The following is a 14,529-nucleotide window of genomic DNA, read 5'->3' as shown; positions in this document are numbered from 1 at the left end:
CAAGGGACGGGGCCTGAGAGAACGGGGGCGGGGCCAGGCGGCACAAAGGGCGGGACCAGGGGCGGGGCCGGCTCAGGTGTGCACGGCGGGCGCGGCTCAGGTGTGCGGGGCCCCAGAGCGGCTGCGCGGGGCGGGGCCGAGGTGTTTTAGACCCCGGAAATCGCCTCGGCCGCCATTTGCTCACTCAGAGCACGGTGCGGACGGGAGCTCCGTGTGCGGGCTCCGCAGGTAAGGCGCGGAGGCTTCGGCCTCCCTTTCTGTCCCTCTCTCTAGCCCTCCTTCCTTCCCCGCGTATTCCCTTTCTTTCTCCCCCTTCCCTCTCGCCCTAAAACGCTCCTTTCCTCTCCTCCCAAACCCGACTCCCCCCACTCGTTCCTGTCGTGTCCCTTCCCCACTACTCCCTTCTATTCCTCCTCTTTCCACCGTCCCTCTTGTCCCCCCTCGGCCTTTCCCTTCCTGTCCCGCTTCCCTCGTCACTCCGACCCCTCTCCCTCCCCGTCCTCACCACCCCCATCTCTCCTGTCTCCCCGTCCTCCCGTTTCCTTCTTTTCTCGCAGCCGCGGGGCTCGGGGTGCCGGGCAAGAATAAAGCCCTGAGGGCCGGAGCCCGGCGCCCCCGGCCTCGCTGGGGTCCCCACACGGGGCCGGAGCCGCTCTGCGGATCCCCCCATTGCAGTCCAACACACCGCCCGACACCGCCGGGGCTCCGGCTTTCCCAACATCACACTGGGGGGGTCCTGGGGTGGGGGGCCCGAGTTACAGGGGCCCCCTCATTAGGAGGGGGTCCCAGGGGGGAGGGGGGTTTAGGAGGGGCCCCCTCGTTAGGAGGGGGTCCCAGGGGGGAGGGGGGGGTCAGGAGGGGCCCCCTCCGGAGGAGGGGGTCCCAGGGGGGAGGGGGGTTAGGAGGGGCCCCCTCCGGAGGAGGGGGTCCCTGGGGGGGGGGGTGGGGGAGGGCCCCCTCCGGAGGAGGGGGTCCAGGGGAGGGGGCGGGGTCTGGGGGGCGTAATCCCCCTCCAGGCTCCGCCCCCTTCCCCGGACCCCCTCCTCCGGACGGGGTCCCACCCCGGCCCCCTCCAGGGACCCCCTCCTCCGGACCGGGGCCCGGGAGGGGGGGAGGGCGGGTGGGGTGGGGGGGAAGCAGGGGCGGGCACGTCACTCTGCAGCGTGAGCTCACGTAAAAAAAAAAATTGCCAGACACACGACCGTCCCCTGCCGTCCTGTCCCCGCCCGCCCCACCCTCCCCCCGGTCCGGAGGAGGGGGTCCCTGGAGGGGGCCGGGGCGGGACCCCGTCCGGAGGAGGGCGTCCAGGGGAGGGGGCGGGGCCTGGGGGGGTATTACCCCCAGGCCCCGCCCCCTCCCCTGGACCCCCTCCTCCGGAGGGGGCCCTCCCCCACCCCCCCCCCCCCAGGGACCCCCTCCTCCGGAGGGGGCCCCTCCTAACCCCCCTCCCCCCTGGGACCCCCTCCTAACGAGGGGGCCCCTCCTATCCCCCCCCTCCCCCCTGGGACCCCCTCCTAATGAGGGGGCCCCTGTAACTCGGGCCCCCCACCCCAGGACCCCCCCAGTGTGATGTTGGGAAAGCCGGAGCCCCGGCGGTGTCGGGCGGTGTGTTGGACTGCAATGGGGGGACCCACAGAGCGGCTCCGGCCCCGTGTGGGGACCCCAGCGAGGCCGGGGGCGCCGGGCTCCGGCCCTCAGGGCTTTATTCTTGCCCGGCACCCCGAGCCCCGCGGCTGCGAGAAAAGGAGGACAGTGGGGAATGGAAAACAAGAACAGGGGAACGGAGAAGAAGGTGGGGAGAGATCGGGGTGTGCAGGACAGCAGAGGACGGGGCTGGGGGGAAGGCAGGCTGGAGGAAGGAGCGGGATTGAGGGCGGGTGGGGAGCGACTGGTGGGGGGGAAGGGGGAGCTGGGAGCGGGGTCAGGGGGGAGTCCGGCTGGGGAAGGAAGGCAGAGGATGGGAAAGTAGGGTAGGGTAGGTGGGGTAGAGAACGAGAGAGGGGCGGCCGCAGGGGGGGAGGGAGGGGAGGGCTAGGGGGGAGAGGGAGGGGGGGGGTTTGGGGGGGGGAGGGTGTAGGGGGTGGGGGAGGGGTGGAAGGGAGGGTAGAGAGGAGAAATACACAGAAATACAACACAACAGAAACGCAGGAGAAAAGAAACGCAGAGAAAAAGAAATATAGGGCCCCGGCCGGCAGCAACCTCCCTCACCCAACGCCGAGGAGCAAATGGCTCCGCCGGGCCCTCCCCGCGCCTTAAATCCCCCAAGGCCCCGCCCCGCGCAGCCGCACTGGGGTCCCTCACACCTGTGCAGACCCCGCCCCTCGCACCTGTGCCGGCCCCGCCCCCAGGGCCCCGCCTCCCCCCCGCCCCCCGCCCGCCCATAAATCCCGGCGGATCGGCGCCTGTCCCGTTTTCTGCGCGGGATGCTCATCCCGGGAGGCGGCGGGAGCGTCGGTCGGAGCGCTATGCGGAGATCCGGATCGGGGGCTGCTGCTGGTGCTGCGCGGGGTCCACGGCGCTCGGCTGGGACCGGGACGGGGATGGGGATTTAGGCCTGGGAATTCGTATCCTGGTCCTGCCGGTATTTCTTGTGGGAGCTGGGCCGAGCTGCTTCTTTCTCGGCGGGCAGGGTATGGGTGCCAAGGCCAGAGAATCGAGGTAGGATTGGGGCTGGGATCGGGACCACTATCGCTGCGGTCGGGAAAAGCCGCTCCGGGACAGGCGCTGCCGCTCCGGTTGCGGCCAGCGCGGGGCTGGGTCTCGCCGGGGCTCCAGGCACGCTCCGGCTGCGGCGGCAGGGAGCCGGTGCCGTGCCGCTGCCATGGCCGCCAGGAGGACGACGCTTGCCCGGAGCAGCCTCTGGATCGCGGCTGGCAGCGGGAAGGACACCGAGACCGCCCGTACCGGCCCCGGGACCCCATGGGCATCGCCGCTCGCTCAGCGCCGCCGCCCGCCCCGCGGGGCGCCCCCTGGCGGACACGGCGCCGCCCCGCAGCCCCCCCGGCCCGGTAACGCCACGAGCGCCGCGCTCCCCTACGAGCCCCAGCGCCCGCAGCCCCTGCTCCGTGCCCGCAGCCCCTGCTGGGGGCTGCAGCTTCCCAGCCACGAGCAGCCGCTCTGGGACGGCCGCTGGGGCCGAGGCGTTGCTGCTCCCGCTGCCATTGTGCCTGGGGTGGGACTGGAGCCCCAGGGAAACGCTAGGAAAAACCCCATGGGTTAAAAAACCACTGCAAACGATTTGTTCTTTATTTCTAGAGCCGTGAGAATCATCAAGTCAAATGCTGAGAAGTGACTGGCCCAGCTGTGCATCAAACCCAGAATTTTGGCCTTCTCAGCACCCTGCTCCAAACACCTGGGCCAATCCCAGGGCTGTTCCAAAGGCCCTGTGTGGGATGGCAATGACTGCTACCACTAAGAGAACTCCTCTGCAAATGCAGCTCCTTCCCTTCTGCTACTGCTGCTTTGCACAGCAGCCCCTGCAATGGCTGTGGGGCAGAACTGGCTGGCACTCAACATGGCAGCACCAAACTCTTCCCCATAGCCCTGATTGTTCTGCCCTTGCCAGGATTTCCCCAGCAGCTGTAAATGTGCTCCCACAATGTCCCTTTGTTTCCCCAGGAAGAAGCCAACAAGACAAGCCCTGAGGGTTACCTTGCTCCATGGCCAAAGCTCTTCTGGAGAGTGCCGGGGGGCGTTGCCTGCAGGTGAGTGTTGCCAGCTCCAAACCATGCTGGCTGCTGAGGCCAGGGCTGTTTTTCTGGCCCAGGGGCCTCGGTGTCTCCTGCTGGCTGCCAGCCATGCTCCTTGGTGTTCCCTGGCTGTGTCCCAGCTGGCTGGGAGCGCAGGGCAGGAGGAGGCCAGGAGCTCCTGAAAGGCAGCAGCACCTCGTGTCTTTGGCATCTGCAGGGGAGGAGCTGTGCTTGCACCGTGGCTCCTGGGCCAGGGGCTGCTCTGAGCAGGCCCCTGGAAATGCTTCAGCCCGGACAGAGACCACCAGCAGCCCAGCAGGACCCCAAGGAGCAGCTGGCATTGCTGGGAATGGAGGCACGGGCCCTTTGCAGAGGGGCTCAGCAGCAACTCCTGGCTCAGAGCTCCCACACAGCTGCCAGCTGTGGCCCAGCCACCCCAAATCCCTTCCCTCCTCCCCAGCCTGAGGCCATCGGCCATCAGCAGTATCAAAGCCAAGGCCATCTTCCCCCACAGATGTTCAATCCCAGGCAGCAGCCCTCAGAGGTACCTGAAAATCAGTGGGATGGAGTTCGGAGTTTTTCAGGGATCCAGCTGGAAGTGCAGAAGTGATGGAAAGCTTTCCCAGGTAGGTGCCACTGGAGGTGTGCTGAAGACAAAGCTGTGCATCCCTTTCCTGAGAGAAAAGAATTTGTAGAGGCCCCTGCTGAGGCTCTGAAAGGAGCTGAGCTTCTGCAGGGAGAGATGTCCCCCCCTGGGCACAGGGGCTGCCTCAGCTCAGGCTGGGAGCACATCTGGCCACTGCCTTCTCCTGCTCTAAACCATCCACTGGATCTTCTCCATCCTGGAGCTCAGGGGGGTGAAATGGGCTCCATTCCAGGCAGCTCTGGCCAGTGAGCCCAGGGACACCATTGGGCTGAGGGCTCTCAACAGCCACTTCTATGGAATAGAACCCTGGCCTTGGCCCTGTGCTGCTGAGCTTCCTTGGAAGCTCTGCTGGCTCCTGACACAGCTGCTGTCCAAGGCAGCAGCTCTGCATGGGAATGCCCACACTCCATGGGGCACTGGGAGGTTACTGCAGTGGGAATGGAGCAGGGAATTTGGGGCTATGGGTAGAATTCATCAGAACTGGCACAGCTGACAGGGAACCCCAAATCTGGGCACCATACAGAGAACAATCTTTGTCCTGCCCTGTCAGCTCCAACCCCTGGGCTGAGAAGTTTTGGGAATTAAATGGATGGAATGATACAAACCACAGCAAGTGGCATCACCCAGAGGGACAATCCGGGTCCCAGACAATTGCTCCACAATCCACTATGGGGGAAAACACCCTGTGCCTGCCAGGAGCTCTGACTCTGCTTCTCTACCAGCTCCTGAGCAGTGTCAGGGCCACCATGAGGGCCTTAAAATCCAAACAAACCCCCTATCCCACACAGTGAATAATCCAAATAAAGAAATGCATTCTTGTCATCAAAGCTCCAAACTGTGTCAAGAGCTCTGCCAACAAGTTAATGGGATTCCCAGGAATCTCATGAATGCTCTTGGTTTCAGTTTTATGTATTTTTAATCCCTCAGTGGGCAGCCTGTACATCTTATCCTGGGATTGAGAGGCTGAGCAGGGCTGGCTTTGGGTTGACCCCCACCTCTGGCCCCAGCCTGTGCAAACACACCTTGTGCCAGGCTGGGTGAACTCCTCACCTCAGCGTTTCCCTCCTAAATATCCCCTCCTTATCTCTCTGGAGATTCACTGACATTTTGCCCAAACCATGCACTCCTCACCTCCATGTGGCCTCCAAGTGTCCATTCTGTTCCTCACAGGTGCCCTGGTGCCACCGTGTTGGTCCCTTGGCCTTTCTCCAGCCCGAGGCTGCTCCTCTGCTCGCTCTCTGCAGTCTCATCCCACAGGGATCCTCTTCTCCCTTCCCTGCTGGCTGCTGCCAAGGAAGGAGGCCACAGGGAGTCTCCAGTGCTGCCCCCTCAGCCCTGGAGAGTCCTGGCTGTGGGCCCGAGGGGCCTGGGATTTCCCAGGGAAATTGTCTGCTGGTCTCCCTTCAATGACCTCAGCAATTCCCTCCAAAATGCCACCTCACTGCCCCTGACATCCCCTCACATTCCACTGCCCTACACAAACAGTTCTTGGATCCCCTCTAGATCACACCAGGTTTTCAGCCACATGAATGGCATCACCTGTGCCCACTGCTGGTTATTCACCCAACCAAAATCAAGAGCAAATGTTGGTTGGGCTTTAATAACAACTTGAAAGAACTTTACAGCACAATAAATCACCTTTTTCTTCTGTGGGTTTTTTTTCCCTTCAGCTGCTGGGCTTCCCTGTGAGGATGTGTGCTGAGCTCTGGGTGGAGGGGACTGTCAGGCTGAAGGGCTGTGGGTTTGTGTTCTTCTCCCTGGGCATCAGCCACTGCCCCAATCCCTTTGCCCAGGCTGTTCCCTGTGCCTGTGCTCAGGCTGGGGCAGCACAGGCAGACGCAGCTCTCAGCACTCCCTGCTCCAAACACAGCTCTGGCCTCCACTGCAATCTGGCTCTGCTGGGAGGTTTGCTCCTAGAGAAATCCAAGAATTGCTCATGGCAATGTGGAGAATCAATCTCCACAAAGGGAGGTAAGGAATAAAATCCTGCTCTGGGAGCCCTTGGGATCTGCAGGGCTGCTGAGGGAAGGGGACATTCCCTGCCTGCAGTGCACACAGCCCCACCTGCAGCAGCCAGCCCAGCCTGCCAGCTGGGCTCTGCCAGCCCCTCTCTGAGCACCCTCCCTGTGCTGCTCCCTCTCGGTGCCTTTGGCAATCCCAGCCTGAGCCTGAGCAGCCCAAAGCTCTGGCTGGCAGCCCAGGGACAAAGGGACGCTCCCAGGGATGGGGCACATTCCCAGCAAACGCTCCCAGCAGGGCCCAGAGGCAGCCCTGGAGCTCCTGGCTGGGGCTGGCAGGAGGGCACAGCCCCCAGCTGGGCTGGCAGTGACAGCAGTGACAGCAGCCAAGTGCCACGCTCTGGTGGCACAGCACAGACACCCAGGCCAGCACTGCCCGTGGGAGGGGCACAATGAATTCTGCTCCCTGTGCTGCCCCATGCCAGCAGGAAAGCTCCAGGGGCATGGAAACTCCTGCCCCTTCCCCCCAGCCCAGATGAGCACTCCTCAGCTCCCACCACCCAGTTCTCACCTCCAGCCTGCTCCCGGGGCTGCTGCCACCTTCCTGACAAGGTGCCAAAGGCCCCTGGGCACAGGGCTCCCTCTGTGTCTCAGGGCTTGGGCACGGCAGGGACCAGGCTGCTCCAGCAAGGACAGCCTGGAAGCAGAGCAGATGTCCCAGGGCTGGCAACGGGCTGGGGACAGCAGTTCTGAAACCCAGAGTGCTGAAAACAGCCCCCAAAGTGTTCTATGGTCACACCTTGAACATGGCTCCAAAGGGCAGCAGCTCTGGTGCCAGAGCAGCACCTGCACCATTCCCTGTGCCAGCCCTGGCTCACTGAAAAACAAAACAAATCAACCACACCCAGGCCTTGTTTGCACAATTCCTGATCCAAACCCTCACCTTTCCTGCCCGGCACTGAGGCAAATCTGACACAGCATTGAGAAGTGACCTTTGCTGAGAGCAGCCATCATCCCAGTCCTCCAGCCTTGGCAAGATTGTGCAGTGAATGGACCTCAGCTCTACTCCTAAACCTCAATTTCTGTCAGTTTTTGTTAGAAAGATACTGGACAGGAAATCATGCAGCAGAATTTGCAAATTGCACAAGGAATAACAAGGCCCAGAGCAAAGCCAACCACCCCCATCACTGCTGCAGCCCAGTTCTGGGAGAAATGCTGATCTCATTTCTAAATACTGCCCTTCCCTCCCACTCAGTCCTTCCCTGCACATCCCTGCAGAGCATGGACTCCATCTTTTGCTGCCAACAGCTCCTCTCCAGCCCAGAGCCCACTGCTCACAGACACAAACTGAGCAAGCCTAAGGCAATGTTCCCAGCAGCAGATGCAATTCCTGAACTCCCTTTTCCCTGGATTCTGAGCCCTTGCAGGAAACTCAGCTCAGCCCAGAGTCTGTTCTGCTTTCCCAGAGGGAAATACAGCCTGCTGGGCCCCAGCTCTGGCACCACATTGCCCTTGTTCCTGCTGCCCTGGAAAGGCACAGGCAAAGCCAGTCCCTCAGAGCCCATCCCTGGGCCCCAGGAGAGCTGGAGCTGCTCCCAGATGCCAGGGCCCTGCAGGGCTGTGCTGACACCAGCACAGGCTGACCCCTGTGCCCAGCACCACCCCTCACTCTGCTCCCACGGCTCCCAAATGCTGCCAGCCCTGCCCCTGCCCCTGTGCCAGGGCCGTGCCTGCCCCCAGCCCCAGCAGAGGCTGTCACCCAGCCCTGCAGCGGCTGCCAGCCCTGGCAGAGCTGGGCATGCACTGAGAGCTCCCCAAGGAAGGCCCAGAGCAGCCCTGGGCTGCACAGACAATGCCCAAGCTGCCCTCAGGGCACAGCCAGCACCACAGCTCCAGCAGCCCCAGGCAACTCTGGCACTGCCTCTGCACCTCTGCCCTTCTCCAGCAGGCACAGCTGGGGCTGGGCTGGCAGCAATGGCATTGCCATGGCAGCTCATGCCAGCAGAGAGGAAAAGGGGAGCCCTGTGTCCCTCTGACTCACCCCACAGCGTGGGCAGGACCAGAGCCCTCCAGCGCAGAGCCCTGCTGCTGAAGCCTCTTGCCTTTGGCTGCTCCAACACCAAAGCTTCGGGCAAACATGGGAGGAGTTGGATGATTTTTCCTGCCCTGAAAGAGAGGAGAAAAGAAAATTAAGTCCACTGTGGAAGTCCAAGGATCCCAGCTCTCATAGCTCTGCTCTGCTGGCTCACTATGGGGTTTTACCCAGGAGAGGTGACACCAATTCAAACACAAACGTGTCCTTTGCCAGCACTTTTATTCCTGACTATTTCAGACAATGAAAGGATGCTCATTTTTCATCTTGCATTCTCTGCCTCATTTGAACAGAACCATTTTTATCCCAGAGCCCACGTGGCAGCCATTCCATCCTTTCCCATTGGACTTTGCACATAGGAAGGGACACCCGGGATGCTGCACCACAAGAAATCCCAAAGAGAATCCCCTCCAAAACCTCCCAGGGAAAGGTTTTTTGCTTTTGGGACACAAGAAAGGCCTTGGGCCATTTGCACCCACATGGAAAGCCCACACTGAGCACTTGCTTTTAAAGATGTTGCACTTGAAGTTACAGACATGGAATTGCTTTGGGATTTGGCATTTCCTGCACCCACACAAACACATTCAAGGAATTAAGCGCAGAGTCCTGAAGTTTGGTTATTCCAATGCTGTTTTGGTAGTGCCACTTGACACACCAAAATCCACAGCAACACTTCAAAAAATGCAAAGCAACTTTCACCCCCACAGCCCCCTTCCTTTCCATTTTGCAGTTTTGGGCTCCTCTTAAGAACAGCTTAAAGAAAAGAAGAGAAAAGGCCAGGACCTGTTCCCAGCCAGTGCCCCAGCCACCTGTTTGCCAGAGATTCTCCTTACAGCTGATGGCTTTTCTAAGAAAGCTCCAGCTCAGCCTTATCACAATCCCCTGGCAGCCCTCACCATGAGCCCCAAAGGCCAGGGCACATCTGTGTGCTGCCTCAGGAAGCTCAGGGGCTCTCTGGGCGACAAAACCTGGTTTGGGCCCAGAGCTGACTCTGCTCCCTGCTGGCTGAACTGTGCAGCTGGGTGCTGCAGGGCAGAGTGTGTCACCCTCTGTGCCAGCCAGGCTCCAAAGGCAGCCCTTGGTGCCCCAGCAGCGCTGCTGGAAGCGCTGGCAGCACTTGGCACAGATGGGATGGAGCCTTCCCACAGCTCTGTGCCCTGGCACCGAGGCTGGCACAGCAGAGAGGCCGATGGCAGCAGAACAAACCCAGCTGGCTTTCCATGGGCACTGATGGCACTGAGAGCCCCAGGCCAGAGCTGCTCCCTGCCCAGCCCAGGAGCTCCCAGTGCTGCTGCAGGGCACGGGCTCTGAGGGAACCCTGCAGCTGGGACAGGAACGCAGCAGCGACAATTCCCAGGCACAAAGAGATCCCCACCTGCTCCAGCAACTGAACCTCTGGGGCTCAGCCCCACGGGCTGTCCCTGCTCCAGGCAGGAGGAGCCACACAGCCCCCGAGGCTGGGCTCACCCCCTGCCCTGCCAGCAGGAAACAAGGGCTTCATGAAGCTTGGGGACACCTTCTGTCCCCAGAGGGCTCTGACACAACATCCAGCAGTGTGGATCTTTAATAAAGACACCTCGGACCTATCCTTGCCACACACTCGCCTTTGTTATTGCCTCACAGTCTCTGCTTTAAAATGTTTTGCTATTACAAGTGTTTAAACAAGACTGACCGTGAGCCCTGCACCCTTGCCGTGCTCCAAGCCCTAAGGCAGAGCTGGATATCCTCACACTCATCCAGCCTGAGGGAGCTGCTGCAGCATTTAAAACATTTACAAACCACCCCTGCCCTGAGGCTGTGCAGCCCTGGGAGGTGCCTGGGTGCCAGCCCAGCATTAGAGATGGGACATCAGGAGAGCGAGCAGACAACGCCCACTGCAGCCTCTGCACTCTCCGCGCTGCAGCTGCACGATCCTCACTGCTCAGCGACTCTCAGCTCTGATTCCAGGACTCCCGCCAGGAAACTGAGGGCCCTTTCCAGATGCAAATCCCCACAGAGCCACTGCTCTCCTCTCCACCCACCCTCCTGCTCCACCTTTTACCCCTTTGGTAGCCACCACCCCACCCAGGACACAGAGGAGGCTCTCGGGTGCCAACTGAGACCCAAATCGATCCAGGTGCCTCAGGAAATAAATACAAACCAACTCCTCCCTTCTAGGCTAACAAAATGTCCTGGTGCCCAGTTCCTGTTTCCTAAGGCAAAACCCACGGATCAGGGGAAAATGGCAAGTCCCAAACCCAACCAAACCCGGTTTGGCATCGGTTTCCATCAGGACCGTTCAGGTTTCCCAGTGCCCCTCAGCTGCAGCCACAGGAGCAGCTTCTCTCTGGGACCCAGGGGGGTGGGCACAGGGACACCCATCCCGCTGCTTCCCGGCAAACAGAGCTCAGCCCAGCCCAGAATGGAACAGAACAAATGCAGTTCTTGCCCTTGCCATTTATGTCTGAGCTCTGGCACACTGTTATTGAGCACAAAACTCCCAAGAGGGGACAGTCTGTAACTACTGCTCTGGATCAAGGATCATCTGTCAGTTCGTGTATGCACTGCACAGCTTTCATAAACAGCACTGTAACAGATACTATTTTAGACTGTAATACTATAATAGAGACTGTGAAATGTTCAAATGCTTTTACACGTAAGGAACTCAGAAAATGGTCTCAGATAATGAGATGATTTCCCACAGCTGGGGACAATCTTATCTGAATCACAAGATAACAGAAACAGAAACCAGAGCACTGAAAAAAAAAAAAGGAAAAATTTACTGACCCTCGTTATCAAATAACGAGGGAGTGAAAATAAGACAGGATGGCACCACAGGAAGAAATAAAGTATATCGGTTGAATCCACAAGATGGCACGAAGGTTCCAACCAAGCAAAAGAACATCTAAACTGAAAAGGACTCTTGGAATATGTATAAACTCTAATGAATATGCACACCCCACTGCAATGGAACAGAATCTAGAGAACACGGTTTAAGGGAACCGGGTGCTCCTGGCAAACAGCCAAGCACCCCAGCGCTGCCTTTTATCCCTTAACAAACGTGTAAAAATTCTAGAGAGTGAGCTCTGTTTCTCACCCAATAAAACGCTGTTCCCGCAGCTGGGACGAGCCCCACCTTCATTCCACGGCACACGATCCCAGAGAGCCGCAAGGCCCGGGACAGAGCCGTGCCACCCGCAGCGGGTCCCACGCAGCAGCGCCCAAAGCAGCCCCGGCCCCCTGTGGGTGCCCCCGGCCCCGGTGCCCCCGGCCCAGCTCCCTCCCCTCCGGCCGCTCACCTGAGGGCACCGCCCGCTGCCTCCCGGCGCTGCTGCCGAGCCGAGGGCATTGTCCCCGCTCCTGGCCCAAAGGCCGCGTTCTGCGCTGCAGGGCGCGCTCCGGGGGACGCGGGGCCGGGCAGGGACAGGGTGAGCCGGGCTGCGGCGGCTGTCCCAGCGCTCTGTCCCCTCCCGGGGCTCAGGCCGGGGAGCGGGGCCCTGCCAGCGGCCGCCATTGCAGCGCGGAGCAGAGTCAGGTAGGGCTGAAGAGCCGAGTGTGGCCCAGTGGAGCCGACAACAGCCGAGTGTGGCCGAGTGGAGCCGGCGACAGCCGAGTGTGGCCGACAACAGCCGAGTGTGGCCGAGTGGAGCCGACAACAGCCGAGTGTGGCCGAGTGGAGCTGACAACAGCCGAGTGGAGCCGACAACAGCCGAGTGTGGCCCAGTGGAGCCGGCGACAGCCGAGTGTGGCCGACAACAGCCGAGTGTGGCCGAGTGGAGCCGACAACAGCCGAGTGTGGCCGAGTGGAGCCGACAACAGCTGAGTGTGGCCGAGTGGAGCCGACAACAGCCGAGTGTGGCCGACAGCAGCCGACAACAGCCGAGTGTGGCCGACAGCAGCCGACAACAGCCGAGCCTACCCGAACGGTCGACTCTGGCCGCGATTTGCCGAATCCATCCGAGCTTAGCTGAGGTGAACTGAACGGAACGCGACGGAACCGCATTCAGCCCAACCGAACTAGATAAGCCCGACCGAACTAGATAAGCCCGACCGAACTAGATAAGCCGAACCCACCTGAACATTACGGCGTCGCTCACTCACCCATCTCTCAGTGTGGGCAGGCACCCTCAGCTCCAAGGAGCCGTGCAGAGCGAGCGCTCTGTCCCTTGGGAAGCACGGAGTGATCAGCCCCAGGGACAGGAAAGTACAGACAAATGCCGTGGTCAGCCCTGAGGATTCAGGAGGATTCCGAGCCAGTGGCCCAGAACCTGCCACAATTCTATCTACAATTGCAATGTAATTACGGTGGGACAGTGCCAGGCTGGAGTTCAGAGAGCTCAGCCGTTCCACCGGGGCTGGGGACATGACTGAGGGGGTTTTGTGTCAGTCTGATGGGCCTGAGCAGCATCGAGAACTAAAAGGAAATTTGACAGAATTGTTTTGAGACAGATTGCCCCAAAAACTTGGGCTGCTTCTAGGGGGACAAAAGATTGAAAAAGCTTTCTGTTGAATTCCTGTCAGAAAGTCCAGACCCACTGGTTCAGCTATGGAAGGGACGGATATGATGCACCACAGAAAGAGACAAAAGCAGAAAGGTAAAAAGGTCTATCTCCCATCCTTCCCCAAACACGCTCCAAGGAAAAAGTTTCAGACGATGAAATAACAAAGAACTGGTTCCTACCTCTGGAGTTCAGTCCTTATTTCTTTTTCTTTATTACTTTCACCCTCACTCTTCTTGTTTCTTTTTCTCCGTGTTCTCCTTTTCCTTGGATTGTCTTTTTTGCTCTCAGTCTTTTCCTTTTTCACTCTACCCCTAAGTTTTCACTTGAGGTCTAATCCTAACCACTTTCTTTTCCCTCTAACTCCTGTCCTTCTTCAGTTTTCCCACCCTCCTTTTCTTCTCTGTCTCCTTTTCTCTCTGTCTCTGTCTTCTTTTCTCTGTCTTCTTGTCTCTCTGCCTCCCTCTCTCTCTGTCTCTGTCTTCTTTTCTCTGTTGCAACCTTGTGCCTGAAAACCCCGTCGATGGTAGAATATTGCCTGGGCCTGTGATGGCACCTGTTGGGGGGAGCTGAAATCACTGTGGGGCTGGTAAGGGGATGGTGGGGCTGGGACGTGGAATGAAAATGGAAAAGGTCCTAGATCTGAGCAACCTGTCATTTTTCTATCTGTTCCTTGGTTAATGTTACAAACATCTTTGTTGGCTGCCTTCCTTAGGAGCTAAAACGTGTCTTAAGGTTTAAGTGCCCGGTGAAACACGTGCTGACGTTTTTGATGGTGCTTACAGGGCTCGGGGGCACTGTGCATGTGGCCAGCTCTGCAGAATATTCCAGCAGCATGTCTGGAGGAGACAGCCTTTGAGCCTGCATTTCTTGTACCAGGGGCTCCTTTGCAGCATTTTCCACTGCGGCCTTTCACAGGTCTTGGCTGTAGTGTGCAAAATCTGATTTTCTGCCACTCCTTGTTTCCCCAGCTGTCACTTGCGTGTGAATCCGTGTGCGGACGAGTGCGTCTGTGGGCTGGGGTGAGCTCAGTTCTGCCAGCAGGAGTTTGACAAGACTGTCTGATGCAGGGCATCAGTTCACTCTGCAGTACCTGCATGGTTGCATCCTTTTCTCATGGTTTTGATTACAGAAAACCATCATGTTCATATATCTATAAAATAGATATTTTATAGCAGTTGCAGGTAAACTGTCAGGGTTGGTTTTTGAAATATTTTTTGAACTAAAATATTCTATAATTATGCATGTGATTTTTAACATTTAATACACAAGAGTAAATCTCTTGCTGGTTTTCGAGTCTTGCATTGATAGTCTGTGTGGTTTCTCTTCTTTACCTGTTCCAGGAGAATTCTTAGGAAACCTCTGTAGCCTTGAGGCAGTTTTGCTGTCTGTTCTCAATTGTTTTCTGAAAATCAGACCGTTCATTGTGCTGTGCAAAACACGTCTGAGCCTCTCATCACATGAATTCTGAGCACCCTGTGTGTTTGGCGCTCTGTCTTCTCCTCTGTCCTTCTCCATGGCCCACTCCTGTTCCTCTTTTATTCTGTGTACTCATTCCAGAGAGCAAGGAAAGAAGAAATGTGACCGGTTCCCACTATTGCTGTGTGAAGGCTTTTTTGAACGGCTGCTGTATTTATATTGCCTTTTTCCACTCCAAGCTTGATTT

General features: G+C 58.9%; 1 long non-coding RNA gene across 1 annotated transcript; it reads right to left on the bottom strand.

Moving 5' to 3' along the window:
* Positions 1 to 3,216: 3,216 nt before the first annotated feature.
* On the bottom strand, positions 3,217 to 11,932 carry LOC129121249 (uncharacterized). Its single transcript, XR_013182611.1, has 2 exons — positions 11,664 to 11,932; positions 3,217 to 8,459 (listed from the first exon to the last, which is right to left on the bottom strand). It is a non-coding gene; the product is annotated as an uncharacterized LOC129121249 (long non-coding RNA).
* Positions 11,933 to 14,529: the final 2,597 nt, after the last annotated feature.

Source organism: Agelaius phoeniceus, chromosome 6 (assembly GCF_051311805.1).
Source record: "Agelaius phoeniceus isolate bAgePho1 chromosome 6, bAgePho1.hap1, whole genome shotgun sequence".
Lineage (NCBI taxonomy): Eukaryota > Metazoa > Chordata > Aves > Passeriformes > Icteridae > Agelaius > Agelaius phoeniceus.
The sequence above is the reverse complement of the archived record's forward strand: the minus strand, read 5'-3'. Positions and strand labels throughout refer to the sequence as shown.